The sequence below is a fragment of the Pongo pygmaeus genome, chromosome 10 (assembly GCF_028885625.2).
Source record: "Pongo pygmaeus isolate AG05252 chromosome 10, NHGRI_mPonPyg2-v2.0_pri, whole genome shotgun sequence".
Taxonomy (NCBI): Eukaryota; Metazoa; Chordata; class Mammalia; order Primates; family Hominidae; genus Pongo; species Pongo pygmaeus.
Genome location: NC_072383.2, coordinates 82,055,099 through 82,071,655, shown reverse-complemented (window position 1 = coordinate 82,071,655; position 16,557 = coordinate 82,055,099).

Sequence of the window (16,557 nt, the reverse complement as noted above, 5' to 3'; positions counted from 1 at the left end):
TGGGCTAGGATTCCCAGGACTATGTTGAACAGAACTCTTGTGAGTGGGCATCCTTGACTTGTGGGCATACAGACCTTGGAGGAAATGCCTTTAATTTTTCACCATTGAGTATGATGTTAGCTGTGGGCTTTTCATACATGGCCCTTATTGTGCTGAGAAACATTGCTTCTATACCTAATTTGTTGGATATTTATTTACTTATTTATTTATTTTCAGATGGAGTCTCACTCGGTTGCCCAGGCTGGAGTGCAGTGGCACAATCTTGGCTCACTGCAACCTCTGCCTCCCAGGTTCAAGCGATTCTCCCCACTCCACTTCCCAAGTAGCTGGGATTACAGGTGCACCACCACACCCAGCTAATTTTTGTATTTTTAGTAGAGACGGGGTTTCACCATGTTGGCCAAGCTGGCCTTGAACTCTCAATCTCAGGTGATCTGCCTGCCTCAGCCTCCCAAAGTGCTGGGATTACAGATGCGAGCCACTGCACTCAGCCTTAATTTGTTGGGGTTTTATCATGAAAGGATGTTGAATTTTGTCATATGCTTTTCTGCATCTACTGAGATGATCATATGGGTTTTGCCTTTATTTTCTTAACATGGTGAATTATATTTATTGATTTGCATGTGTTGAACCAACCTTGTATCCCATTTGGTTGAGGTGAATTTTTCTTTTAGTGTACTGCTGAATCTAGTCTGCTAGTATTCTGTTGATAATTTTTGTGTCCACATTCACCAGTGACATTGGCCTGTACTTTTATTTGTGGTGTCTTTGTCTAGCATTAGTATCAGAATAGTGCTTATCTCATAAAAGCTTAGAAATATTCTCTATTTTTTAATTTTTTGAAAGATTTTCAGGATTGGTATTAGTTCTTTAATTGTTTGGTAGAATTCAGCCATGAAGCCATCTGGTTTAGGGCTTTTCCTTGATAAGATAATTTTAATTACTGATTCTATCTCCTTATTTGTTATGGGTTTGTTCTAATTTCTAATTTCTTTATGATTCAGTCTCAGTAGTTTATGTTTTTAGAAATTTATTCATTAATTCTATTATGTCCAATTTGTTGATGTATAATTGTTCATAGTAGTCTGTTATGGTCCCTTGTATTTTATGTTACCAGTTGTGATGTCTCCTCTTTCATTTCTAATTTTGAGTCTTACCTCCCTTTTTTTAGTCTAGGTAAGGGTTTGTCAATTTTGTTTAGCTTTTTTAAAGAATAAATTCTTAATTTCATTGATCTTTCATTTTTCTACTCTCTATTTTATTTATTTCTGCTCTGATCTTTGTATTTCTTTCCTTATGCTAACTTTCAAAACAGTATGGTATTGGCATAAAGACAGACACATAGACCAATGGAACTGGATAAAGAGCCCAGAAATAAGTTGGCAGATTTACAGTCAGTTGATTTTTTGACACATGGGCCAAGAGCACACAATGAGTAAAGGACGGTCTATTCAATAAATTGTGTTGGAAAAACTGGATATTTACATTCAGAAGATACAAATGAATGCTATTTCATCTGTTATGCAAGAATCAACTCAAAGTACGTCAAAGGCTTACATTTAAGACCTGAAATTATGAAACTATTGAAAGAAAACAAGGGAAAAGACCCTATGACACTGACCTGGGCAGTGATTTCTTGAATAAGATCCTAAAGCACAGGCAACAAAGGCAAAAATATCCAAATGGGATTTCATCATACTAAAAATCTTCAGTATAGTGAAGAAAAGAAATAAATTAAGGAGATTGGAGAAATATTTGCAAACAATACTTCTGGTAAGAAACTAAGATCCAAAATATACAAGGAACTCATACTACTCAATAACAAGAAAAAAAAAGCTATTTTAATATTGGCAAAGGACTTGAATAGCCATTTCTCAAATGAAGACATAATAATGACCAATTAATATATATAAAAAATACTAATTACTAATATTGGGGAAATGTAAATTAAAACCACCTGAGATATCATCTCACACCTGTTACATTGGCTATTATAAAAAAAAGAAAGTTAATAACTCTTGCTGAGAATGTGGAGAAAGGGGAACCCTTATACCATGTTGGTGATATTGTAAATTAGTACAGTGATTTTGGAAAACAGTATGAAATTTCCTCAAAAAACTAAAAATAGAATTACTATATGATCCAGTAATCCTCTTTCTGGATATATATCTAGAGGAACTGTAATCAGTGTGTTGGAGAGCTGTCTGCACTCTCATGTTCATTGCAACATTATTCTCAATGGTCAAGATATGTGAAGATATGATGTGTGGGTACCAGGGGAAAATCATGGTTCTCTAGGGCACTGCAGAAATTGGGTCTTGGGCTGGGTGGCATCTAACAGTCATGGATAATGCTTGCTTTTCCAGTTGATGTGGCCATGTGATTCCAAGCGTCATGTTGCTTTGTGGCAGGATTGTTGTGTGACTTGTTTTTAAAAGAAACGGAAACTATTTGTGGGCTGTAGGAAACTTTCTGACGCCTCAGGATTGTGTCAGTAGTACCCATCAGGAAGGTCTACAACTAGAAACACTTATTCCTGTTTGCTTCTTTCCCCTTTCTTTGTTCAGCATGCTTGTCAAGTTGCCCAGCTTGGAGTTGTCTGTCACGCACAAGTGTCCTGTGGTCATAGCTAGAAGGGCGGGAGTCTCCTGCTGATGAGTGATAGCTTAAGCTTGGGGAGAAGGTCTTTTCCACTGCCTAGCTAAGCAGTCTGGGGAGAGCATTGGGATCATTTCTGTGTGTGTGGGTAGTCAGCAAGATTGAGACTTAGTTAAGATTGCCCTCGAAATCTCCTTAATGTTTATTAGCTTCTAACTAGTGTTAAAGTCCAATGCCAGAATTTGGAGATGTGAGTTCTTCTTTTCATGGCTTTTATTCTCTATGATAATAATCTTCCTAATAAATCCTTGCCAGACTTAAACCTAAATCTTCATCAACAGATGAATGGATTTTTAAAATATTCTGTAAGTAGACACTGGAATAATATTTAGCCTTTAAAAGACAGAAAATTCTGTCATTTGCAATAACATGAATAAAACTGGAGGACATTATGTTATGTAAAATAAGCCCGTCACAAGGAGACAAATACTATATGATCTCATTTATATGTGGGATGGAAAAAAACTAAACTCCCAGGGAGTAGAATGGTTGTTACCAGAGGATGGAGGCAGGGGTTAATTGAGGAAAAAGGAGATGTTAGTCAAGGTATAAAGTTTCAGTTAGGTAGGAGGAATAAATTCTGGTGTTCTATTGCATAGCATGATGACTATAGTTGATACACAATTATTGTCAGTTAACTATAAAACTTTAAAAAATCTATGCAAATGATAGATCATATTTTATAAGATAAATATCTTGTTGTTACTAAGTTGTTTGCCCTGTGTATTTCATACAGTCACTAAGCCTTTATAAAACCCAAAGAACATTAATTTTAACTAGCTTTTTTTTTTTTTTTTTGAGACAGAGTCTTGCTCTGTCGTCCAGACTGGAGTGAAGTGGCACGATCTCTGCTCACTGCAAGCTCTGCCTCCCGGGTTCACGCCATTCTCCTGCCTCAGCCTCTCTGAGTAGCTGGGACTACAGGCGCCCCGCCACCACACCAGACTAATTTTTTGTATTTTTTAGTAGAGACGGAGTTTCATCATGTTAGCCAGGATAGTCTCGATCTCCTGACCTCGTGATCTGCCTGCCTTGGCCTCCCAAAGTGCTGGGATTACAGGCGTGAGCCACCGTGCCTGGCCTATTTTAACCAGCTTTTAACTTGTCTACTAGGGCTTTGTTTTGTTTTGTTTTTGAAGTACAACCTTGTCTCAGTGTTATATGTCACCAAAATGAACCTTTTCTGCTGGTTGTATTTTAAAAATACATCATTCCTAATGTGGTCAAGGTGAAAAATAAGTTTAAGATGCCAATGTCAGTCTAGCACATACTGGCCATAAACTGTGAAATACAAGTTTGGAGACCAATAAATAATAGATATTTGAGTCAAGGTCAGTAAGGTATATTAGCAAAGATTAGATCTCAATACGTGTCAGATTGCCCCAGTGGGAATCTTAGAATTGTTTCCCAGTGGTAGAAAAAAAAAAACTTAAGGGAGATGAAATCTCTTGAGGAGAGATTTAATCATAGATTTAATGTAATAAGCATGTGGAAAGAAGATTTTAGACTATGAATTACAGAATAAACTTTAAAAACAAACAAAAATTAAACATATAAAAATGCATTACCAGAAACTTTATTCCTGAGTAAAACTGTGAGGAACATTCTTCTATAACCATGGATAAAGTACCCTGATGAGATCACAGCTGAGCATGATGGGAAGCGTAGGGTGAGGATGAGGAAAAGATTTTGTTTGTCTAACCACAGAATGTAAGGGTTAATCCTAGGCATCACCAGAGACTATATTACAAAGGAAAAGTATTTTTCTATATAAACATTATGTTTCTAAACAGAAAATTGTATTTAAAATTAAACAAAATAAACTGTACTATTAAATAAGAGTCCCATAAGAAAATACAAATATGCATATCAAGGGTCATGAGGAGAGAAATGAGTGCAGTTATAGGACTTAGATTTCTCAGTTTCCATGGTGGGCTTGGAGAAGAATGAGGACACCTATTATATTATACTGGGTTTGGAAGTTGTGTGCCTTTGGTGGTTGAGCTCAAACTGAATTAAGAGCAGTGCATAGGTTTTCCTACTTCTGTTCCACGCTCACAAACTTCTTGTGCATGAAATGCCCCTTTCCTAAATTCTATCGTTTTATATCCTTCAATTCAAATGTGATCTTTGTAAAATTTAAAGTGCTAGCCTAAAAGAATCCTTTTAATTCATCTCATCTTCTCTCTCCTTTTCAGTTTTATCTCCTTTTATTTTGATACACAAACCTTGCGATCCAGTCTAATTCAACCACTTGATATTTCTCAAATACTTTGTCCTCCCTGTCCACAAGCCAGGCCCACTGAATAGAGTTTTCTTCCTCCACTTTTTGCTGGTTCTCTAGCCCTTGAAATTCTTTCAATATCTTTAAGATCTAAATCCATGGGTGTATTAGTCTGTTCAGATGCTGCTAATAAAGACATACCTGAGAATGGATAATTTATGACGGAAAAAGGTTTAATTGACTCACAGTTCTATGTAGCTGGGGAGGCCTCACAATCACGACAGAAGGCAAATAAGGAGCACAGTCATGTCTCATATGACGGCAGGCAAGAGAGCTTGTGCACAGGAATTCCCATGTATAAAATCATCTGATCTTGTGAGACTTATTCACTCACTACCACAATAATAGGGTGGAAGAAACCATCCCCATACTGTTCTTTTATCAGTTATCACCACCTGGTCCCGCCCTTGACATGTGGGGATTATTACAATTCAAGGTGAGATTTGAATGAACGGCAGCCAAACCATATCAACTGGTAAATTCTGTTTGTGAAAATCTCACTCAGGGTTTAAATCATGAGGGAAATGAGGCTGATATTTTGCATTGAAAAAAAATGAAATTCATCAAGAATATTTAAATAAGAGCAAAACTAGATCTGTGTTTAATTTAAAATATAAAGTGAGTCAAATAAAACTTTCTTCTGTTCAGTGACCTCCCCAACCATATCTAAGTAAAATTTATTAATATTGTTGAATGTCTACTACATGCCAATGCTGTTTTAAGCATTGAGGTTAGAGCAGTTAAGAAGACACACACAGTTGTGCTATCATGAGGTTTAAATTCTAATCAAGGAAGATCCAGTCAACAGACAAATAAATATGTATAATCAAGTATGTTATAATTTTAGTTATTGGAATGTGATATGAGAAAATAAGAGGGTAATGGTTCATAATGTAAGAGAGTAATATGACTGAGAGAAACTCAGACACAGGACAGATAAAGAATATAATTTAAATGATATGGTCAGCTCAGCCACACTAAAGAGATAGTATTTGAATCAAGGCGTTAATGATAAAGAGAAGCCAGACATGTTAAAACTGGTGGTGGAAGTGGAGATGGACACTTTCCAGCAGAGGTTACAGCAGTTGCAAAGGCCCTGACGTGGGAACTAAATTGGCCTATGTGAGTCTCAAAGAAAAGACTTACTATTGTAACATAACATACGGGAAAAGTAGTCGAAAATAAATCCAGAGAAACAGGGGAAACCACATCTCATAAAATGTGCTCTATATGGTCAAAAGCATATAGGTAGATGTGGATGTCATTATTTAACACTATGAAAACAAATTTTCATTATTTTTGGTTGATAGAGTGTCTTTCCATATCTGGAGTCCTTCTATCACCTTGCAAATCAGTTATGGCTTTTATTGGTCTCTATATTATTAATGCAGTGTTTTAGGTTATTTAGCAGATAATCTACTTGAGGCTGAGGGTCATATTACTTATTTTTGTATTCTTGAAACACCTACTTTGGTATCTTGGTGGGGTAATAGTAATTATTATTATCATGGTAAGTATCCTGAAGCTGCACAAAATACAACAAATAAAAGTAATCTGAAGTGAATTTTGGTTGAATCAATTGACATTATTTAATATTTATTAGCAAGTAGTCATTCAGTGAATAGTTCTCTTGATGTTATTTGTGATCATTAGTTTATATTACAGTATAGTGGAGGTTCTTGTAAATGACCCAAGTGAAACAGTATCTAAGGACACGTTAGATTTATTGGAGGAGAGGACTCTATCTCATCAAACTCCATTAGTATACTTTAGACAGTAAAGACATTCTAATGAAGTTAGTAAACCCAAATGGAAACCTTCCACATGTTGCAACTTCTGTAACTTAATTAAAGGAAATTCAGGGTAGTCAACAACAAAGATGTAATATGTCAGATCTGAAGAAGTACAAGGACATTCAATTATTGAATTTCAAGGACCTGCTTGCATTTCAGGGATGATGTAAATCAATTATGTGGGAAAGAATCTTTATAGCCCTTGTTGTTACTACTCTTAAGTTTTCTTGTCTCAGTCCCCACAATATGTTGATGTAAGAGTATCCTTCAAAGACCATGAAACTATTATTTGAAAAGTTCCACTAAGAGGTGAAAAAAGCTAACAGAGTTATATATGATAGAGACTAACTTAAATATAATGAATAAATGTAGAAAAAAATAAGAAGAAAGCAATGGCAGCTTTTTCCTCCAGTCTTATAAATGTGATTGACATTTACAAAAGTCTCTGTAAGTATGGATTTCAGCTACAAAAGTCTCTGTAAGTATGGATTTTAGCTAGTTGTAAATAGTGTTTTATTTCTTGCAGGTTCATAAAACTTTGCTGTTTGGGTCAATGTGAATAATGCAAAATAAATCAGATTAGGAGTTCATGATAATTAACTCCTAAGCCAACTAAAGAAAATCTACATCCTAAAGTTTAAATGAACCTGTGAATCAAAAATGGATTTTATTCTTTTTGGAAAATTTGTTTCAAATAGTTTTAATTTAATGATCTTTAGCACATAACTACAAAATATGGATTAATTTTTTCCAAACAAACTAAGATATTTGATGAGTACTAGCTAATTAAATGTTTGAAAAACCAAAGTCAATAAATACATTTAAAAATAAAAATAAAATAAATAAGTTCTTTAAGTGACCCTGCTTTCTTATGTTAAATAAAATGGTTTCTTCACAATGATGTGTAGCTTCTCAAACTAATACAAAATGATAGCAAACCCTCTATTTAGTTTTATTGGTGCCCCTTTCTCTGTCCAAAAGTATCCTAATATTAGGCCACCATCGGTTACTAGTGAAAATTAACTTTTTGAAACACTTTGAAAAATGTTAAAAGAAATTAATAACAAATATGCTTTTCTATATGTTTATTTTGCACTAAATGAAGTAAATAACATTCCTTTCTAAATTACAAAAGCCTGTCACAATGTTAAGTGCTTTAAGGAAACATGTCTTTATTTCTAAATATTTATTTTTTCTTAAAGTCTTATGTAGTCAAACTTTTTCTTCCTGTTTACTAGTTTATTTATTTTTTGTAAACTTGAATATATAAGCATAGTTATACAATCATAGGATTGGACAGACTGTTTTAATCAAATGTCTATTGTCCTTTCGTAAAGTTTTCTTACTCCTTTAAGAATCTGTTGAAAGTTACGTACACTCTCTTCATAATAATGCACTAGGGCCCCCTCCCACAAACTTCCGTATACAGTTTCAAAGGGTTTAGGACCTTTGATTTTGTTAATTCCCCTGTCTGATATACAAAGAAAAACTGTTTTGAACCATGGTCCTAAAGCTCTTAAGAAAAGGTATTCCATAACAGCATTTAGTAATGCATTCCAAATGGTTCAAAACCTTTCTTAATCAGTACCATATCTCAGAAGAGATCAGACCTTATAAGAATGCAGACAAAAAACAATTGTCCACTTTTCTCTCTTCTTGAGTAGAAATGAACAGGTACAATGACAGGAGAGTAACTAAAAGTAAAAATCCCCAACCCAGTTCTTCTTTGTTCCACTTTCAGCTGAATGAAACTTTCCTTCTGAACTATTGACAAACTGATCAACATGAAAATTACATGGTGAAGGTTTCATTTCTCAAATGAATTTCATATTGTGGTGATTCATAAAACAAACATTTGTGTTCAAAATTCCCTTTCATACATTCAGAAGGATCTGGAGGTAATTTCTGAGACTCTAGATTATATGGAAGTGAAGGTTGAAAGCAATGATTTTTTTCAACAGATTTGAATATTTGCTCACTGTCAATATTTCCAACATCTCATCTAACCACCTTTCTACATGATTTTCGTTGGTTCTATCTGAAATGTGAATGCGAAGCAGCCTTGACTCACCATGCATTGAACATTTTTCTTTACACTTAGAGGCCTTTCAGCAACAGAAATGTAACAAATGGTTGTTTGTTTACACACAGCTCACTTCTCAACATCATTTATTAGATTTTTACTCTATGCAAATTACAAGTTTCTCTAACCTTTTCCAATCTCTTCATTTTTTTATTGTTGGTTTTAAAACTCACAAATTCCTCTCTAGATCTCCAACATTTAGAGTGAGTTTTCTTATTGTCCTAGAGAGCACAATAAGAAAAGACTCAGCTATCCTTTCTATTATAGGCAAATATATAAGTGAGGATAAGCTTGATGTATAAAAAGTGAATGAATATATGCCATTGCAATATGCTATTAGGATCATACATAACATCAATATCTTTATTTGATATAAAATATTCTAGTTGTTTATTTATGCAACTCATTTATGCCATTCTATTAACATTCTAAGCGATTCTACTTAAATAACATATTTTTTAAAAGTTTTAAATATGTTTGTAACTTTAATAAAAGTTTAATTCTCATGCTAAACACCCTTTTGAGAATGAACCAGGATGATGATTCATAGGCAATGTGACACATAGAGGCTGGCATTTCATTTTTTACATACAGTACTACTTACAGTAATTTGAGAATATACATATCACTTGGTCATATTTTAACACATGACACACATTTGAATTTTGTACTTATGTACTTCTAGTTCTAAAGCTTTGTTGAAGTGCTCATTTAATGACTACTTGAAGTTTCATTGGAGATTCTAATTATCTTTGTCTGTAAGGAAATAAATGGATGCGGAATAATGAACATGAGTGATAAAGAAAACATTATTCTCTTTTTAAACCATAAAGTACTGAAATTCCAATTAAAGATGACTGTTTAGTCATCCATGTCCAATCTCTTTGCCTCACATAGCACACTAAAATAATAGCTAAAAAACCAGAATGAGATTTAAATCCACAAGGAAAGGATAAGATGCAGACTACAGCCTAGGAAATGTATGAGTATTTTTTCCTTTTGTGAGGACTGAAAATTGATTGAAGTATGACTAGTTTCTGGAAGATCAATATTTACCAATAAATTATATAAAATTTTGAATAGAGTAAAAGTAATTAAATATAAAGCCTTGTTTGGAAGAAAGCATAGAATCCCCTGAACAGTAAGTGCAGAACCCACAACTAAAAACACTGGCTGGAGATGTCAAGAAGAATTAGACATTTGGAAACCTTGTAGCTACCACCATGAGCTTGATATGCACTCAATATTTAATTTATTCTGATGATATCAATGGTGGTATTAATATGAGTTTTCAACTATATCATGAATTATGGCAACATTTAGAATATGTACATAATTCAATGAATCAACATTTTCCAAAATAATACATGGATATAGAATCAATTCAAAGGACAAGATAGACCAATGAATTTAAAGTAATAGAGTAAGAATGTTCCTTGATATGGTTTCAGTTTCCGCATTGTAACTAACCATGAAAAAAATATAAAGACTGAGTCAAGATTTAGTAACAAAGGAGATTTTCCATGATTACATGAAAACTGTATATCTTTGTGAAGTTGAATTTATTTAACATAGTTCAAGCTATACATTTTTCAACAGAATATATACCAAAGTAGATATGACAATATATTAAACTGGACATTAAAGTGATTTGCAAAAATACAAAATACTACTTTTCTCCTTAAATATTTGTGGATTTGTAACACATGATTATGTTTCATAAAAAGATACCTATATTAAATTGTAATAGGTTATAATTGCTATTTAAAAAGACATGGTGTATGAATATGTTAAATATTCACCGGTTTTAATTTTAATATAACTATCAAAATATGCATCCCCATATGAGCAAAACCTCTTTGGGACCTCAGTAATTTCTAATAATGTGAGAGAGTCTTGAGAGCAGAAAGTTTGAGAACTGTTGTATTTGAACAACTAAGTAAGTTTACCATGACACACAGGTGCTGAATTTATTCCATCACTTAAAAATCCATGTTTTTTCCACACCAGCAAGATATTCTCCCTTAATGTCTATTTTTAGCCAGAGTTTTAGGGCTAATGGTGAGGTTAACTTTTCATATGTTAGGGCAGGAGCTTATTCTGATAAATTGAGAGAGTGGTATATTAGTCTGTTCTCTCTCATACTGTTAATAAAGACATACCCAGGACTCGGTAATTTATAAAGGAAAGAGGTTTAATTGACTCACAGTTCAGAATGGATGGGGAGGCCTCGGGAAACTTATAGTCATGATAGTGAGTGAGAATTCACAAGATCTGATAGTTTTAAAGGGAGATTTTTCCCTCTTTGCTCAGCCCTTCTCCTTGCTGCTGCCATGTGAAAAAGGACATGTTTGCTTTCCCTTCTGCCATAACTTTCATACTATTACAAGTTAGTATGAAAGAGTCTTGAGACTTTACTATACGTATCTAGAAATATCCTTGGTATCATTAAACACATTATGTGTTATCTGCTAAACATTTATAGCAGAGAAATTATAAAAAGAATCACAGGTAAGGTAGCAGTGATCATCTCCATGGCTGGATATGTCTCCCTGTTTTTTACTTTCTCAAAATTATACTTCTTCAGTCAGGCCCCTATTTCTAATAAGTTAACTCTATCCTTTCTTGATTCTTTTCTTTTTCTCAGGTTCCAGAGTCCCCAAACCTTGTTAACCCAAACGCTAAGGATATAATAAAAATTAATATAACCAATTTACTATAATATCAGTGATATGGTTTGAATATTTGTTTCCCCCAATCTCACATTGAAATGTAATCACCAACATTGGAGGAGGGACCCAGTGGAAGGTGGTAGGATCATGGGGGGTGGATCCCTAATGAATAGTTTAGCACCATTCCCTTGGTGATAAGTGGGTACTTGCTCAGCCAGTTCACATGAGATCTGGTTGTTTAAAAGTCTGGGACCTCCCCACCCTCGCTGTCTTTTTTCCTGCTCTCACCATGTGATGTGCCTTCCCCCACTTTGCCTTCCACCATGATTGTAAGTTTCCTGTGGCCCTCACCAGAAGCCAAGGAGATGTGGATGCCATGCTTGTACAGCCTGCAGAGCCATGAGCCAATTAAATCTCTTTTCTTTATAAATTTACCCAGTTGCAGGTATTCATTTATACTATAAACCAAAAAGTATCTGAGACAGGTCTCAATCAATTTAGAATTTTATTTTACCAAGGTTAAAGACATGCCCATCACACAGCCTCAGAAGGTCCTAAGAACATGTGCCCAAGGTGGTTGTGTCACAGTTTGATTTTTTACATTTTAAGGGGACAGAAGTTACAGGCAGACATCAATCAATACATGTAAGGTTTACATTGCTTTGGTCAGGAAAGGTGTGACAGCTAGAAAAGGGGGTTGGATTCCCTGTCATAGGTGTATTCAAAGATTTCCTGACTGGCAATTGATTGAAAAAGGTAAGTTTTGCCTAAAGAGTTGAAGTCAGTAGAAAGAAATAATGCTTGAGGTTAAGATAAGGGAGACTGTGGAAGCCAAGGTTCTTGTTAGGCAGATGAAGCCCTCCAGGTGGCAGTCTTCAGAGACACTGGATGGTAACTGTCTTCTTACCAGATCCTAAAAGGTGCTAGATGCTCCTGAAAATACCTACTAAGGGAAGAAGATTCTCTACAGAAAGTAAATTTACCTCACAAGAGACAGCTTTGCAGGGCCATTTTAAAATATGTCAAAGTAATATATTTTGGGTTAAAATACTTGCATTTCTTTCAAGGCCTGTCTTCTGTCATGTAATGCTATACTAGAGTCAAATTGGAATTTGGTATCTTATTGCTACAAAGAGTCTGTTTTGTCAGTCTTAAGATCTCTGTTTTAATGCTAATGTAGGTCAGTTGTACCTGAATTCCAAAGGGAGGAGAATATAATGAGGCATGTCCCAGCTCTCTTCTCATCATGGACTGAATTAGTTTTTCAGGTTTATTTTGGAATGTCCTTGGTTGAGAGGAGGGGTCCATTCAGTCAGTTAGGGGTCTGAGAAATTTATCTTTGGTTTACAATAGCAATGCAAAAAATGGCCTGATACAACTAGACCTAAGCCTCTCCATTTGGGTTTGCTTTTCCTGACAAAAGTCACTGTATTAAATTGCTTTTTTCCCAGTGAGAAGAGTAATTATCTTTTCTCATATCATAAAATATATGATTTTAGAATAAATGGGGTCTCTTGACATTTTTAAGATAATATGTGACATCACATGTGTCTTTTATAAAGAAAATTGGCAGCATTTAGAAGAGAAAAAGACTGGAGACAAACTTGTTAGGAAGCTATTGCAATAAATATGTAGGGTAAGATTACGAATTTAAGTGTTGCTAGTCAGCTTGAAGCAAAGCAGACAGAATAAAGAAATATGCAAGAGAAAGAAATACCACAATTTATTATAAGTAATTGCAGATGAAATCAGGGAGAACTCAGAGATGACCTAAGTATCATGTTCACTTACTGGAAGGAGAAAAAATTGCTCTACTCAAGATAATGCCTACAAGCAAAAAACTTGTATAGATAGTAAAAATTACTTTGAAAATGTTGATTTGTGGTGCCAGTGAAACAATGAAATGAAGATATCAAAGTAGCATTTAGAAAACTCTAGTCTGGCATTTAAGAGAAAGGCCAGAGCTTGGAAAGAGAATTGAAAATCACATATTACAGGTGGAAGCAGAAGCCAATAAAAAGGATGAAACCAACTAGCAGATGCAGAGAATAAGCTGCAAAGGCACTCCAGGGTAGAAAACGATGGCTTATTCTTTCAAATGTTTGGGGTAAGTTAAATAGGATAAAGAACTATTTTTAAATACAAAAGGACTTTGTTTATCTCATCTATCCAATTATCTAAATCAAAAAATAATTAGGAAGATTATAGCGTATCAACTCCATGGACCATAATTAAATCATAAAATGACTACATACTCTATCTCAATCTATAAGAAAATATTTATAATATTAAACTAAATATACAAATACAAAATATAAGAGGCATTATTATTACACTAGTATAAAATGTCAGCATGTAGATAACTATTGGGAAGGTGGTGAAGAGAGTTTTTTAAATATGGACTTGATCAGATTTTCTGGATTTGAAACAAGCTCCAACAGTATTTTTTTACTTTTGCAGGTTTACCCCCACTAATTATCTAAGACTCAGTTTTCACATTTGTAAATTAAGTATAATAATAATTTTTTTTTCTGCTTGTGGAGAGGACTGGATTGAATGTGATAATACATAGCTTGACACATAACTGGCACTCAGTATCTAGTAGATCTAATTATTAATTTTGATTACTGGGAAAAACAGAGAAAAGCAAAAGTGGTTGCTATTTGGAAATGGTGATTTTTTAAGGCAACTAGACACAGTAGTCAGACTCTATTATGTCATTTCTGCACACTGCACAAGTTACTTATTCTCTCTAGGCAAATAACAATAACACTTATTCAACAGATCTGTTATAAAAATTGAGTAAGTTAAAACCTAAAATAGTGCTTGGCATTTATTTAGGACTCAAAATTTTTGTTAATGCTCATAATTTTCTGCTAAATATTAAAAAGTCATTGTATTCATTTCTTTGAGGGGTTTTTTTTCCTACTTAATGGATAAAAAATGCTGTCCTTAAAATGTAAATTAAAAATAGAAAAATATCTAAGGAAGATAAGCTATGTTGATAATCAAAGATAACCCATTTTCCTTTTTCCCAATTTTATTAATTCACATAGAAAACATATGTAATTATTGTATTGTATAATATTGTGCTGTGACATTTAAATTTATGTTGTGTACATGTTAAAAATACATAGGAATATCCACTCATCAACTTGGGAGATCACAGATCATTTATTCTCATATCCTTGACATTTTGGATATTTTCATTTCAATGTTTATGAGTTCAATGATAGGAATGTACACCATCTTAAAATGAGGATGAATACTCAAGAAAAATGCAATCTAGGAGCTGTGTAATCTTAAGGTCAGGCAATATAAGCTCCTCACAATTTCCACACATTTTTTGGAATTAAAAAAAAAGAATGAAACAAGATAAATGTCAGGGGTAACTTCATGCTTATTCACAACTACATATAATAAACCACTTCCTTCAGGAACTGTAGAGCCTAATTCAGGTACTAAAAGAGGGAAACAATACAAAATAAAAATATATCAGTGAATGCACAAAAATAACTCTTAAAAATTACTGTATTGTTAGTTTTTAAAAATTAGGTACCTTATTGGTGTATTATGTATCTCACATACTTAGCCTTATTTTCACATTAACATGGATCTGATCATCTCCTGAAGAATACAAACAAATGTTACTATGTCAAAACATGAGTTTCCATGTATACCTTTAAAAATTCCAGGTCAGAATTAAAGATACACATTAATTTTCTATTATAATTGCTAAAGCATTATTGTAGTTATTATGACAAAATGACATATTTCATAACAATAGAAACTACTTTTTAGCTTGATAAGGCCAGCAAAAAAAAAAGGAGGTAAGTACACTGTATTTTACAGTGCATAAGAGCAAGGACCCTAAAGCCACAGCAGAATCTTCAGATTTAACTCTAACACTTATTAGTTGCAACTTTAGACAAATGCCGTAATCTCTGTAGTCCTTGGTTTTCTGATTTTTAAAATTAAAATAATTATAATTACCTACATTAGTAATGCAACTCTTAGGACTATTATGAGTACTAAATGAATTAATACACCTATAGCACCTAGAAACAGTGGCTAACAAACATTGTATATAAACAGTAAGCATACAATAAATATTAGCTATTATAAATATATACAAATTTATGCATCTACAGGTCTTAAAGCATATAAATTTTTGTGAGTGATTTTTTTCAATAATATACCAATGATATTCCCTTGATAAAAGTTTTCTATAATATTTTAAATTGGGAAATTCGTGAGCTGGCAAAGTTAATGTATGTTTACTAGAAGTTTCTCCCTAGCTGATTATGTGAAAGTTTTGTTATAGGTTAATAAATTAATATTTATTTTCAATTATATTATATTAGTAAATCTATAATATCACTCATCAGTAAAGGATTATAAGTCATTTGATGTTTTTTAAGCAATTTGGCAGAAAATGAGGTAGGAGAGATATTTTACTTGGTCAATAAAATATAGCCAAATGTTACATTCTGATTATGATTGCAAAACAACTTCGGGAGAACTTACTTTCTTCTCTACTAACTTAGTAATTGTGTGACCTCATACTACTTATTTTATGTACCTAAATCTCAGTTTCTAATTTTAAAAAAGTTAAGTAGAATATTTTTCACAGTGTTTTGAAAATTTAACAAGTTGACATATATAGGTCCTTACTAGGATTGTAATATAGCAACATTCAATTATTTAACTTGTTACTCAGATACAAAATCTAGTCACCGTTATGAAGCAAGATAGTTCCCTGGCCCTTTTGCAAGTGGGAACTGGAGTGCCGGGGTGCTGGACCTCACCAGTCACTTCGGCACTGGCAGCAGTGAGCTCCACTCAGTCGAACCCTCTGTGTTCCACCCCTCGTGGGAGGGGGCATGCAGATGAATGGGTGCAGGAGCTGGGGCAAGTGCTTTTGGGCACAAGCAGGAGCAAAATTCCATGTGGGCCTGTGACAGCATCTGGGGCAGGGGTAGTCAATGAACCCTGAAGCCCCAGGAGGAGTGTTATCAGTGCTCTTTTAGCTTTGTCATTCATGGATGGCTTAAGTGTTAACAGCTC